Source organism: Natator depressus, chromosome 3, assembly GCF_965152275.1.
Source record: "Natator depressus isolate rNatDep1 chromosome 3, rNatDep2.hap1, whole genome shotgun sequence".
NCBI lineage: Eukaryota > Metazoa > Chordata > Testudines > Cheloniidae > Natator > Natator depressus.
The window spans coordinates 199,697,858-199,712,788 of NC_134236.1; the positions used below are offsets into that span (position 1 = coordinate 199,697,858).

General features: G+C 43.5%; 1 protein-coding gene across 1 annotated transcript in view; it reads right to left on the reverse strand.

The window, feature by feature from the left end:
• LOC141984245 (uncharacterized) overlaps positions 1-14,580 on the reverse strand; it is a 48,262-nt gene extending 33,682 nt beyond the window's left edge. Inside the window, exon 1 of the mRNA XM_074947181.1 lies at positions 14,206-14,580. The gene's annotated coding sequence lies outside the window, so the exon portion shown is untranslated. The remainder of the gene's footprint in view (positions 1-14,205) is intronic.
• Positions 14,581-14,931: the final 351 nt, after the last annotated feature.

The window sequence follows — 14,931 nt, forward strand, 5'->3', positions numbered from 1 at the left end:
TGAGTTAGTCTCTCAGATTCACAAAACAATAAGGCTTACACTGTGTGTCAAGAGATGTCAGAGGGGGGCAAATCACTTCTTCAAAGAAGGGAAAAAGAGAATCTACCATTTTATCTCTTCGACTCTTCACCTTCTTGAGCTTTTGGCTGAGCAGGAAGTACGGACTATTGTACCTGACATGTGAAAGGTTGAGATGCTCAGTTCAAAGAGTAGTTTTTGCTGAGCTTCTGTTGAACTGAGTACCTTGACTTCCCTCCTATGTCTAATTTTTATTCAAATAAGTTTCCTTGATTTGTATATTCAAATGGTACAGTTATTTATACAGCAAATTGTAAATAGGGGATGCGTACTTATGGCTGAGCTTCATGATGATGTCTAGATCTATATCTTAACTGTTTTAAAAGTACCGCTGTTGAACAATATATCTGGACATTCAGCACCGCTAGAATTTTACACAATACATTTTGCTTTTCATGTGAAAAGCAATCATTTGTAAAAGACCTCAGGTAGATAGTGGGTGGATAAAGGCAGCACATAATACTAGGTTTGGAAAACTTAGAGGTAGGTTATAATTTGAAGCCCTAGCCTATGCTGGAGCTGGATACACAAGGACTTTCTATAGTGCAAACCCTCTGGAGATATTCCAACTGGCTCAGAACCTACTAGCAGAGTTGTGCACTCTGTCTATCTCTAGGTACTTATATTGGCCCCATTGTTGTAGGATTGTTACCCTCACAATAGCAATGTGAGGTAGGGATGTGCTGTTATCCACATTTTACATATGGGGAGTGGAGCCACAGGGAAATCAAACGTGTTGTCCACAGTCACCCAGGAAATGTGTTGTGGAGCAGGGAACTGAACCCAGGTCTCCCATTTATACCCCAACAAGTGTGCTATCCTTACTCCTCTTCCCTCTGACCAGCCATGGCACCACCCTGCCTCTTTTGTGGCTGCACCAAACCTGTGTTTCCCTAATTACACTGACTCCTCCCCCAGGCAGGAGCCTAAGGAAGATGCTCCAGTCTTCCCTCCCTCCCCCCACCACTACCCCTACACACTGCAAGGGGCTTGTTACTACTGGGGTACGGCTGCTTCACTGGAAAAAAAGCAGACACTTTTTTTTTTTTTTTTTTTTTTTTTAATTTAAACCAGGTTTGGAAAGATTTACCCAGGTTCTCCTTCCACTCTGAAGTGTGGCTCATTATGGAAGGATGACAATAAAATAAGTAACAAGGCAGGGAATCTTAAAATGGTGACTACATTCCTTGTGTTTCCTTTCTTCCCTCTCCCCTTGAGGTTCCAAGCACTCTTGAAATATCGCTTCCCTGCTCTTCTCACATTTAGTTTGTCCATTGGTCCTTTCTGGTCTCCACTTGCTGTAGACACAGTAGCAAATGAGGACAAACACAGGGATGGATTTTAAATGCCAGGTCACAACTTTATTCAACTTAACACAGGTGAAGGGTGCTATCCACCCCGTTACTCAGGCATTTTAAGTGGTTCCAGGTTGGGAGTTACAGGGCACCTACCATTTAACCCATAACTCAGGATAGACTCTCCTCAGCCTGCCCGTAGGACTCAGCACACTCTTCTGCATCCTACCCCACCCACTCCAAGGAGGATAGAGGGTACTAAAAGGGAGGACCTCAACCCACAAAGACCACAAAGTTTTCCCCATTGCACAAGGCCCATCAGTAAAATCCCAGGTCTTTTACTTCTGGGAACTGTCCTTTTATCCTCAACTGCACTGGGAACCAGCTACAAGTTTTACCTTACCGAGTACAATCACTAACGATTAAATCCTATTCCTACTTAACTGCGGCTCAAGGATGCTGCAAGGAAGGTGGAAAAACTCCTCAGGCCTCTCCCAATTTGGCCACTATGGAAAGAAAAATATTTCCTGATCCCAAAATAGGTGATTGGTCAGATCTGCAGCTTCCACAAAACAGAGCTCCAAGGCTACCAATACAGGGTGGGGAGGATGCTGCTGTTGAAGCAGAGCAAAGAGGCTCCCCATGGCCTGGACTGGAGTTTAACGAAAGTTGGGCAGGGGTGAGGGAACAATCAGCTCCTTTCCTCCCCAAGCTAACCAGTGGGTGGCTGGAGACTCTGAAGGGGGGGGACACCCCTGTGTCCCCACAACATGTGTTCTCCTTCCCTGGTCAAATGGGACTGTCCCAGTTGCCACCAGCCTCATCAAGTTTCTCACCAGTTGAGGCAGGTGGGTGGCATTTTATTAGAAAAACTAATGCTGCCCCAATGTTGCGAGCGTACCATGGGTACGCTTACCCTTGTGCAAGTCCTACTGACTTCAGTGAGTGGCTTTGGGGATCATATCCTAAAATGGGGCTAATAAACATTCCCCCGATAAGTTTTTACAATGACTTCATGAATCAGAAGTGACCTGAAAGGGGAGCTATCTAAAAGTCAGCTTGACACTTCTAGTCCCCACTACCACCAAGCTCTTTCTTCTTCCTACAACCCCCTAGATATTTGGGGTCCTAAATATTTACAAGTCTTTATGCCACCTACTCTTTTGGCCTCCTACACAAAAAAAACACTTTCAAGCAATAGTCCAGATGCTTCTGTAGGCTGAGGATGGATTGGGAGGGGAAGCAATACTTTCCTTTTGATGTCTCCCTGCAGCAAGAGTGCTAACAGCAAGACATCACTTAAAACAACCTGAGAAGCAGTGCTGTGCCCTGGCATAGGCATCTGAACCAGGAGCTGCATTAAAACTTGAGGAAGGGGAGAAGATTGCAGGTTTTGGCTGCCTTTGTAGCAAAAGCCTATATTTCCCCTTTGCCAGGCAAATTCAAAGGGGGTCCATTCCCGGTCATGGTTTGGAAGAGCTTTATAGAGAAAAGAGAGCTTGTGCTAGTAACATTAAGGGGTTGCCAAAGTTCTCTTGCTGATTGCTCACCCAATGGATTTCATTTAGGTACCTATATCAATGACTGGCTTTTCAAGAAAGCGCAGCTCCTAGCAGCTCCCGCTATTTTCAGGGGTAGCTGCTGGATGCTGGACCCTTTTCAAAAGCTGGCCGCTCCATTTAGGTGCCGACAAGGGATCTGAGTTTGTTCTGAAAATCTGGCCCCACACTTTGAAATATGGTCACTTGGAATATTGTACACTATGGTGGGTGAGATGTTAATCTGTCCCACATTCCATTCCTGTGGTGTTTCATTTTGTCATATTTACCCTGGGTAAATTGCAATGAAGCTTTAAACAGAAAGATGAAAGGGTTACAAGTAAGGCCAAACTCATTTTCTTTATGAGCAGTAAATATAAGTGTTCGCGTGCTGAGCAGAGAAAGAACTGACTGTTAGGCTCTGTCTGGGGAGTGGGGGTTGTCTGGTTTGTTTTTTTGTTTGTTTTGTTTTCTGGTTTGTGTTCCAAAATTTAGACAGCACATCAGTAAACTGTCCCTGGAGCTCAGTCTTGAATATTTTAGGCTTGTCATAGCATCAGCATCATCAGCTTTCCAAGATAATTACACTGTGGAATAATCACCGTAGAATGAATGAACCAAGCCTAAGACAGTTCATCTCCAGGGGTGTTTGTTTTTCAGTGATGTGAATGTTGGTTTTAATCAACAGGTCTGTGCCATGGGATAAATTCCACTATCCTGATGTGGTGTAGGGTTGGGGCCTGTTTCAATTAATAACCATCTGGAATGATCAGAAATAGCTACTATAATGCCACTGCAAAGATAAGGATTCATATACTTTGAGCACACACATTATACATCATGACTGACATTTTCAAAGCTACCAGAAGGGATTTGGATGGTTGATTCCCATTCATCTGAATGAGAATTGGGTGTCCAACTCCCTTTGTTCGCCTTGAAAATCTTAGCCTGAAAATACAGGGCCTGATCCAAAGCCCATTGAAGTCAATGGAAATTTATTTCAACGGGTGTTGGATTAAGCCCATTAAGATAAAAGGCATAAAAGTGTGAAGGACACTTACAGCTGAATATCCAGACATTCAGACCTTTGTGTATGGTTGGTTTTTTTAATCTTTGGGTTTTTACCTTTAGTTTCCTAGCTTTCAAATCTTTGACTTGTTGTTATGATTATAACCTTCTATTAAAGTTTTCTGAAGTAAGTGATCTGTTTAAAATACTATTTGATGGGAAAGCCATCTATATAATGTAAATACTGTACTTCCTTCACCTGTGAGAACAAGACAAGCTTCCACCCCATTTCACTAGTGTGTCTCAATCTGTCTGAGAGGGATCATTCCTAGAGGTGAGGGGGTAATGAGCTCAAATTCCAGGCCCAGTCAATTCTTGGTTTCTCTCTTAGGTGTCTGACTTGAGACACTGAAGTCCTGATTTTAAAAGGAGCTGATGATTCACAGTTCCCATTAATCTCAGTTGGAGTTGCAGATGCTGAGCATCTGCAGGTCCAAGGTCTAGATATCTCACGTGGGGCATCCAAAACTGAGGCCCCAAAATCAGTGGACACATTTGAAAATGCCACTTAATAATTTAGTTTGTGGCACAGTCAGGAACAAGACCCAGATCTTCCTGCTTTCAGTTCCGTACATAAGGCACGGTCCTATCCCCTATCCTTCCTCTCTGATTGCCAAAAAATTCTCCTCTAGCACAATTGACCAAATCAAGACAAGCTGATTTCAGTTGTGGCAAAGATCTTGTGAAGAGGAGATGATTAAAATCAATTTTCTAATAGAAAACCATTCACAACCTTAATCACAATCCCGTCGTAACAAATAGAATATTAAGAGCGGGACAATGACACCTTTAATCATGCTGAGTAGCACCTTTCTCTAGTGGTGTCCCTCTTAAGGGAATGGGGCTACTGTTTGAAGTAAGATGCTATTCAATGTGGGTAAGGGGTGGCAGAATCTAATAAATATGCTTCCAGAAATTGGACACACCTCCCATTAGCATCAATGGTTTTCATTTGCCAAACCTCACTCGTATTATGCTAAAATGTAGGTCTTCCATAATCCACTAACACAGAGAAGAAAAACAAAATGTCACTTTTTCTGCATCCCTGTTGCCTATAAACTAAACAACACAAGTACTGGATTTGATCTCGATCTCAAGTCCTGCGTGTGGAGAGGGTCTTGATGCTGTGCTCTCAAGGCAGAGCTTGTTGGAATGGATATGAAAGCTGACAGGTGTACGTGTCTGCCCCCTTTTCTCCCCCCTCCTCCAGAACTCGAGAAGATCTGCTGAGACTGAGCACCAGTAAAGGATATGAAACACATTGTACTTTATCTGAAGGGCATGGCATTGTCATTTTACCTCTTAGAAAATTGGCTTGGGAGCAGCTAGCACTTGAATCTGAACTGAAATGAATGGCTTTCAGTTCCCCTCCTTTGCAGAACCTCATGACCAACACCACAGTTTCAACAAAGCTCATCGTTTTCTATTAATTATAACAAGAGGATTATTAATACATTTCCCTATCAGTACTTTTCCCTATCAGCCCCAATCGCAAAGTGAGTGAGGATGGCAAGGTGTACCCCTAACTGAAACCCGGTGCACCATTAGTTTGTTATCCCATCACAGGGTACACTGTCCCACACAGGGCAAACCTAGGCTAGCACATCCCTGATCCAAGCTTTGGCCCTTTAAGGGCAAGTGTTCTGGGAAGTGTAGTCCCTAGAGGTTATGTGACTGTGGGCTGGAAGCAGGGCTGCTGGGGGGAAGGACCAGGCTATAAAAGTCTGACTTGAAGCCATGAGAGACTTGGGAGAGTAATGAGTGTCTCTCCATGCTCATTAGGGAAGAGACCTTAGAAAGGGGCTGCAGCCAAAAGTCTCAAAGCCCAGAGGGAGCAGTTATTAGGTGAGACCTGGCACAGAGGTGGAAGCAGCTGCAGCAGACAGGTAAGTAGGAATTGGTGGAGCTTCTCTGTTGGAGATGAAACTAGGGAAGGAACATGGAGGGGATTTGATTAAGCACTGCTGAGAAGAGGCCAGGGAGAAGGCCCTAAACAGAGGGAGGCAGGCACTATAGTGAAGCAGCCCAGTGAAGCAATGTCGTTTGAAGGTGGCCAGCTGCTTTGTGATAGGATCTGCAGAAGCCTTGAACGGGGCAGGGGAGGAGGGAGTTGGGGTTCCCCTATGGCATCTCCTAATGGTGGTGGTGCAAACCCCTGCAAGCGAGGAGCAAAGGCAGCGATGGCTCAGGAAAGGTGAAGTGTTTTCATACAAGGGCGGAGGAGAAGGTACTTCAGCCCCCAGGGGAGGGCTGTGACCCAGCCAAGAGGCTGAGTGAAAGGATTCCAGTTTGTTCATTCATTCATTTGTTTGGGCTTTTTGTTCTCCTGGAATGAGGAGAGCTTTTGATATTAGTAGATGGCCAAGGTTCCAATACACCAGTTCACCCTACCAGCTTGGGGAAAATCCTTTCTGAGGTGAAACTGAAGCAGCAGCTGCATCTTTAGGCTGGAGAGGTAAGATGTCTTTGACAGCTACCGAGAGGGCCCCAAACCGTATGAGGGCCCTTCTATGCTAGGTACCATACAGATATAACAGGAGATATTCCTTGCCCTGAAGACCATACCATCTTGCAACCAAAAATGTAGGGCTTATAGTGTTTGGAAACTTCTATTTTAATTTTAAACTTAAATTGACACTTCCTGGAGAGAATCAGCTGTTTAAACAACTGACCTACTGTGAGGGCCAACTCCTTCGAAGGTGTAATCACAGCACGTAGTTCTGTTTTCACTGGTGTGGTTATGATTAGGCATAAGCTTGACATAGAATAACAAAGGTGGTATCTTCCTCAGTACAGTAAGGCAACTTATCTTTACCTAGCACAGTAATAGCTGAGTCGATTCATCTTGGACCAAACAAGTCAATGAGAGTTTTGCCATTGACTTGAATGGCAGTAGGATTGGCCCCACATAAGTATAGTATGTGCCAAGTTCTGTTCTTTGTACCGGTTCAATGAAATTACTGTGAGTTTAGAGTCGATGGAATTGTGCTGGGCTTACACCAGTAAGAACGACAGTCCCAGCATACTATTAACAGTTAAACAAAACTACATAATATGCATCAGTCAATAAAGACCTAATGAAAGGCTTAGGATCAATTCAGTAAAGTTAATAGTAATTCCTCCTAGCCATTGATACTGTGACCAGCTAGGGCTTTCAGTTGTCACTATGCTGCATGTCTTGGCTGCTTGCAAGGACACCGGGGCTTGAAATCAAACCCCTGCTCCAAAAACACAGGCCTCTACCATTTCAGCTATAGGACTCTTCCTTTAGTTGGTAGCAGTATAAGTCCTATCACAAGTACAATTTTTACTCCGGCCAGTGTAGGGCAATTGTGCACATGCACGCTAGCCAGCTGATTATAATACAGTACCCACACTTTCCATCAGTCAATATAATATCTAAAGATCTGTCTACACTATACCCCATTCCTCCAGATGGTAGAAGTCTCACAGTTACATGATGGTTTTTTGTCCTAGTAGGGGTTACATCAGACTAATCCTTTGGCCATCTCTAGGCTGATGGTAGCCTAATAAAGATTATGGACCAATGCTGCCTTCTGGGGAAAAAAAGCGGATATTGGATGCCTCCACTAAGGGTAACCATTGGCCTCACTGAAATTCGTACTTCATTCCCTCCAGGTAAAATTTTCAAAAGAGCCTAAGCGTCATTGCAAATAAGTGACTTAGATTCTTAGGTGATCTTGAAAATATTACCCTTAATTTTTATAGAACCTTAAATATTTGCTTTGCCAAAGAAAACGTTGTAATTATAGCATCTTAATAGCTCTTAAAAAGAGACTTCTGTGAGGAAGTCAGTCTGTTAAGCAACCATAAGACACAAGCCTGTCTGTGAAATGTGTTCAGCTGGGAAACAAAAGAACATCCATATATTAATATGCAACGTGCGCCTCACTACATTTCACTAAGTCAACATCATGTTAGCACTGAGTCTCAGGAAAAGACAGTGCACTTCACAAAGCAGATCCATAGAACGACTGGACAAGATTTCTAGATGATGATATGCTCTAGTCTCTAAGCATTTAATGCCAGCGTAACTAATCATTTTGTAATATGGTGGATAACTTAATGAGTTTATACTTCTAAAATCTTAGTTAATATCAGTATTACATTACAGTCTGTAGGCCATACTCTACTCTCATTAACACTCCTAGGAAGCCAGTCAAAGACGGAGGGACTGCATGGGATATAAATAAGGACAAAATTCTGCCCTTATCACCTAACGCTTGTGCAGTTCCAGACAACATATGGTAACTGTTATTAGACACCAAATATAGTCGGAGGTAAAACCCACGGTCCTCACTTTCAAAACTGCATGTACATGTGTGCAACAATGTACATCCATGTTGTGTGCACATTTGCCATGATTGTGCATATAGTCAAGGACATTTTGTGGTTAAATGGCCTGTTAGCTATTGCACATGCAACAATAAATTAATCTCTGCATGCACATTCTGTTTTGCATCTGCAACGGTGCAGACACAGCCCTAGATATTTGGACCTATCTAGTGTGCAGTGCCGAGGAAGATGAGGGCACTTTCCATGTTCCTGAATATAACTCAAAGACTGAGTGAATTAAAGCAAGCCTTTCTTTGAAGTACTCCTGTTTGATTATTGCCAGAGTTGCAAGAAGCTGATTAATGAGAGATATGAGTGGATAATGGCAGCCTGTCTACCCTGTGAATGGTCTCCTTTACTTTCCGTTTTTTAGAACGGAAATATTGCACCCCAAGGAAAGCCTCATCAATCTGTTTAAGGAGGCAAACCTCTGCTACTGGAAGTTAACCCTGCAGTAAAGCAAAATGATGCTTATTCCCTGCTCAGACTAGTCCAGATTGCACACCTGTAGAAATACTTGGGGCTTGATTCTCTGCAGTGGGGTAAATCAATAGTGCTTCCACTGAAGTCGATGGAGTCATACAAGTATAAAACTGTGATAGGTAAAGAAACTGGTCTCTATAATTTGAGAATGATTAAACAGACACCTACTTCCCAGCCTGGAACTATACTTACAACTTTGGAAATCCTGAGAGGTTTTTAATTTTAAAACTATTTAGATGGCCTCTGAACTACTTTTATGATTACATGATTTTCAGTGGTTCTTGTGTATTTGTATTTTCTCATCATTCTTTATTAAAGAAATCCTTTCAATAAATCCTCTTCCTCTGTGCCATGTGACTTTTAAACCTTTTAATCTTCATGTTGGATTATGCTGCTTTTGCTGTTAAAATCCACTCTGCCCAAAGCCTACCTGTAGAAACAGTACTGTTCTTTATGAATAAAAGGAGATAGTCACCATCAGCATTGTATCTCCCTTATCACTTGTATGCTACAATCCACTTCTTGCAGTCAATGTTCTCATTGTTGTGACTTTAGCTTGTACGTTTATAACATCCAGCATCTCTCTGGAGAGGCAGAACCTGACCTTCTGGAGCTAGTCAGCCAAGATGGACATAGCCAGATACCTGGATTTTGTTTTCATATAGGGTTTAAGTCAAATTCCTTAAATCAATGGGAGTCTTTCCACTTACATTTGGCTTGGTATAAATTATTTTGATGAATTACTCATTATAGCTCCTGCCATGTGCCATCTAGGTCACGAGACACAACAAAGGATGCAATAAGAGCTGAACCCTTGAAACATCCCCAGAGACCTGCAGGTATAGAAAGGAGGAGTTGGAGCTGGATCACAAAAGGGTCTAAGACAAAATCACCCGTTTTCCCAATAAGGGAGATATATATTGCTTGGCCATGATTTGAACACATTGAATGGAAGGCATAGACTAGATTTGGGGGAAGTTTCTTTCATAAAGAGTTACTCTACTGGGGAATAATCTGCTGCATTATTATTATTAAGCAGTGGAATAAATTGCCTAAGGAGATTGTCTAACCTGCTCTTAAAATTATCCAGTGATGTTTCCACAAACACCTGTCAAGAATGGTCTAGATAATACTTAGTCCTGCCATGAGTGCAGGGGATTGGACTAGATGACCTATCAAGGTCCCCTCCAGTTCTATGATGCTGTAGGAACAAATAGCATAAATGAATTTAAGGTAAAAGTGGATGTAGATTTGTAATTGTGTGTGTGTGTGTGTGTGTGTGTGTGTGTGTGTGTGTTATAGTAGCCAATACTGTAGCCTTTATGCTGAGTAAAAATTGCTCCTGGGTGTAGCTGCCAATGCAACTACAAGCATAAGTGCTACTCGTGAGGACCAAGGGTTGCCAAATTGGACTCTCAATCACATATGTGTGCAGAATAGGGAGATGGCATAGATGGGCCCCTGCTTCTCTCTATCCATGAGTGTTGTATGCCAAGAGGAAAGATGAAGATCACAACCAAGAGGGTTGGATGGGGCAAACCAAACACCTCTTGACTTTTGTTCATTCAGGGAATCGGTGCAGGTGACCCTGTTTTATGCTACATCTTACTGATGCTCCCAACATCACTTGTAAACAAATCCTAGCATCTTTCATGTGCTTCTCCTAGGCGCTTGTCTGGCCTCATCATAACAAAAGGCAATCCTATACGAGACTGTAAACTCTGTGGATTAGGCACTATTTTCTCTGTTACTGCTTGTACGGTGGTGAGCTCCTTCACTGACGTCCCTAGGGGTGGGATTTTTAAAAGCACTTAAGTGACGTTACAAGTCAATGGAAATTGTGCTCTTAGGTCACTTAAGTGCCTCTAGATGCGACAGCACTAACAAACAGTGTACTAGCCCTTTGAAAAGGAGAGCTTCCACATCCTCTCTTAAATCCTGGTTCTTATTTGTATCCTGTTCCCCACGTCAGGCAGCAGCCATGTATTTTAGCTTCCTGAGGATGTGCTATACTGGCATATAGAGTGCTCGTGATAGGGTGGGGGTGTAGACCCCAAACTGACGAGGAAGGTGCCAGACTAGCCCTGCTGCCAGGGCCTCTCTCACCTCTCTGGCCCTGTCAATCATGTTTGGTAGGGAGGAGGCCTGTAAAAGGAAGGAAACTGCAGTCAGTGGGGGAGGAGCAGGATTACTCTAAGCAGGAGACGGCTGGAGTGACTCCTGAAGCCACAAAGGGAGCTCCTAGCCAGGACAAACTAAGCCCCACTCAACAGCCCAGTCAGAGAGATTTCTCAAAAGCCACTGCATGGACACTGTATCATTGGCAACAATCCCTCCCCCTCCGCTGCCTTGGAGAGGCCTCAGGAAGGGGGGGACCCTCAAATGTGCAAGGGCATTTGACTTGCCTTTCAAACTCCCATTTGCAGAGACTTAAGAAGGCCTGCAAAGGGCAGGGCCCCCTTGCAACTAGAAAGGAAGTGGGGCCTGTGCTGGAACTACCCAGTGGGTGTGGTCAGGTTCTCCCACCAGCTGGGAGGAAAACCTGGGGGGAATCTTTTACAGTGCTCCACGAGCTAGCCAAAGGGCCTCTTATGATTTATCCCAGTATTCTGCAATGCACACAGAGAATGCTGTCTGGTGGCCTTATTAACAATGGTGATAATGGCAAGTACATACTTCCACTATATTTATCGCCCCCAAAAGAGTCCTCAACTATGAGGTTCAAAGGTTGCTGGAGGGGACTTCTTATCAACACAGGTAATAAAAAATAAGGAAATAACCACTTCAGGTAACAGTCACCTCTCTCCTGACCTAAATTTGCGTGCCTCCCCACCTGTAAATCATAACCCTTGTACTCTTCAGTGCCCCGACAAACTCCCATTCAGTTACACCCACCAAAAATCCTTCTGGCCAGTTCCTCAATATTACATTCAAAACACAACCTTAGGAAGAGTCAGCTGTCTTGCCAAACCTTCATTTGCAGAAGAAAAGTTAGAGTACTGTTACAATCACATGTGACTGATAGACACAGAACATGTTAAGTTCAGGTGGAACACAGCCAGAGTACTTCAGGAATAATTGCCAATATTTGCCCAAGATGAATCATGTGGAGTCAATATTAAGATTACCATAGTGTACAATTGTGTTTAATGTATTGTTTCTACCTAAATATTCTAACAGGTATCGTAACTGGCGGTAAACAGGGTGGTCTAAGGGCAAGGACACTGGGCTGGAACTTGATTCAGTTCTATGCTAAGCCATGGTGTTCCTGTGTAACCATGGGCAAATTGACTAATTGAGTCGGTGCCTCAATTGCCCATTTGTAAAATGAGGATAATCCTTCCCTGCATTGCAGGAGTTTGGGTAAAGTCTATTAATTATTGTGAGATGCTCAGATAATATGGAGATAAAGGCCAGGCAAGTACCTACATAGAGTGGGGAAAGAATGTTGCTAAACCATGAACCCTAGATCACATTCTGCTCCAAGTTAAAACCATATCAATCTGAAGGACCTCCCCAAGTCAATGGAGTTTATATTAGTGTAACTGAAGGGAGAATCTCTCTCATTCTTCGGCTGGGTATATCCTGTTGCAAGAGCAAACAAAATTTTACAGTGATTGTCTGGTTTGGTGGCAAAAAAAGGATGGCATTCTTCTCATGGGGGCTCAGTACTTTCTATGTAGGGCCCTCTACCAAAACCCTCTTCTTTTCTACATTAATATATTGGCCTTTGCACATGTGGCATGAAACTGCTGCACATCCCTTCCCATGGCGAATCTCTTTGCTTATTTATATCTTAATTTAAAACACTGTTCTTCCGCCATGACTTTTATATAGGACACATGATGTTGGGTGTAAAGGTTTAAATCTGGCATTAAGAAAATACAGCTACAGATTATGTAGCCATTCACCTATGGTCAATATCAACAAAAAAAATGCAGAATTATTAAAGAAAATACATGACCCATTCTTTATATGCAGCTATGAGGCTGCAAGATTAATGTACAAATGAATATCTATAGCTGCAGGGAAACATGTTTTGTTTTAATCACCAGCCAGATCCTTAGTGGATATAAATTGGGTTAGTTCTACTGGAGTGAATGAAGTTACATTGATTTACACTAGGTGAAGATCTGGCCCCATCAGGCATTAAACCCATTATTGAAAAATAGTTCAACCAAGATTTACTAAAATGTTGGCAAATCTGAGGGGTTTTGGTTAAGATTAATACTAGCTTGTGTCTCATAGAGTTTAAGGACAGAAGGGACCACCAGATCATGCAGTCTGACCTCCTGTATATCACAGGCCATCAGCAGCACTCAGCATCTACCCACTAAACCCAACAACCAAAATTAGATCAAAATATTAAGCCCCCAGGAGACTAAACTATTATGTGCCACAAGCAGAGAAGAGGAGGGACTGAAGTACACTGATGACTCAGGCCCCTGGAATGGGAGGGGATTAATTAAGTGAGATATACCCAGATAATCCCAGCAGGTGACTTGCACACCATGCTGCCGAGGAAGGTGGAAAAAAACCCTAGGTCACTGCCAATCTGACCTGGGGGAAAATTCCTTCCCGACTCCACATACGGTGATCAGTTAGACCTTGTGCATATGAGAACGAACCCGCCAGCCAAGCACCAGAGAGCAAGAATACTCGGTGTTACTTCAGAGCACTGGCCGATGATCCCCACTCCAGTGTCCCATCTCCAGCCGTGGCCGTCTCTGATGCTTCAGAGGAAGGATATGCAACAAACTCCCAGAACACATTGTAATCCCTTCCTGACCCCTGCAGGTAACCAAAACCAGCACTCCTCTCTTTACAGCTGCTTTACAATTTCCAAAAATTTGAGATTGAAAAAACAAAAGAATTGCACAAAAATATTTTAAAAACTGCTCCTGGGAAATTGTCCCCAGTTTTTCACCAGCTTAAAACATAAGGGTCCTTTGGGGAGAGAGGCCTGGCCTCCACAAAGCATGTTACAGCATCCTAATCAAATCAGGCAATAGGCCTGGCCTCCACAAAGCATGTTACAGCATCCTAATCAAATCAGGCAATGGTGTATGGCGCTGTGAATCTGTTATGCCTTTTGTATGGCGAATGGGGTTGGGAGGTGGACGAGGATGCACACTGTCCCTCTGGCAATGAGCACTAAAGCCTCCCAAATAATCATTCAGCCTAAGTTACATGAATTTCTGTGCTGTTCCCACTCCGTGTTATGAATTTTCACTTTAGGGTGGGGTTACAAGGCAGCTTAGCGTGGGAGAGTCCTTAGCTAGAGAGTCTGCAATGGAGCTGCTTTATCAAGAAGACAGAGAAGGGGGTCTCGGAGCCAGTGAGCAGCAGCACAGGATCTCTGCGTCACTGGCTAGCTGGGCCTGTACCTCCAGTCAATCATCCAAGATCCGCTACTTCCAGGGCCTTGAACTCCTTGTTGGCTCCGATTCTCCAGTGGCCTCTGAGAAAGATGTGGAGAAAACTCCATAAAGGTAGCCTCACAGAGGTTCACTCTCCCACGGTGCCGGCCCAGCGAGGGGGTTTTCTTCCCCATTCAGCACAGTCCCTCTGCTCAGCAGCGTCGTTGCCTTGTGAGTCGTTCCCTCCCTAATTAAAGTTTCTGAATGAATCAAGCAAATCCTTTCCCCTCCTGCAGACAAAGCCTCCACCCCACTGGATTGCGATACCCAGGATCCATATTAAATTCCCCCCAGACAAGCCTAGCATCCACTCCCGGACAAGCAATGCACACAGCACCATCATAATAGAAGTATCTCTTGTAGCCATGACAACAAGCGGGTCAGGATGAATAATTCTTCCCTACACCCTTCAAATCTTAAAGCAACAATGTTGCATCCAATTGCCTATTAGTACCATGTACAAACACAGCTGGGCTATGGCCCTGGGGGAAAAAAGATCATGCTCTATTATTTGCTGCAGTCATTTTCCCTTCCTCACTAGCACTTAGTGCAATCAATGGAGAATGATCCCTCTCGGAAATCCTTGTTGTTCCTGAGTCCCACACAAATGAAATAATAATAATGAATTAATAAAAACCCTTGCCCACTCTGCTGAAATAAATTATTTAATGAAAACTGATTGGAAAAAAACCA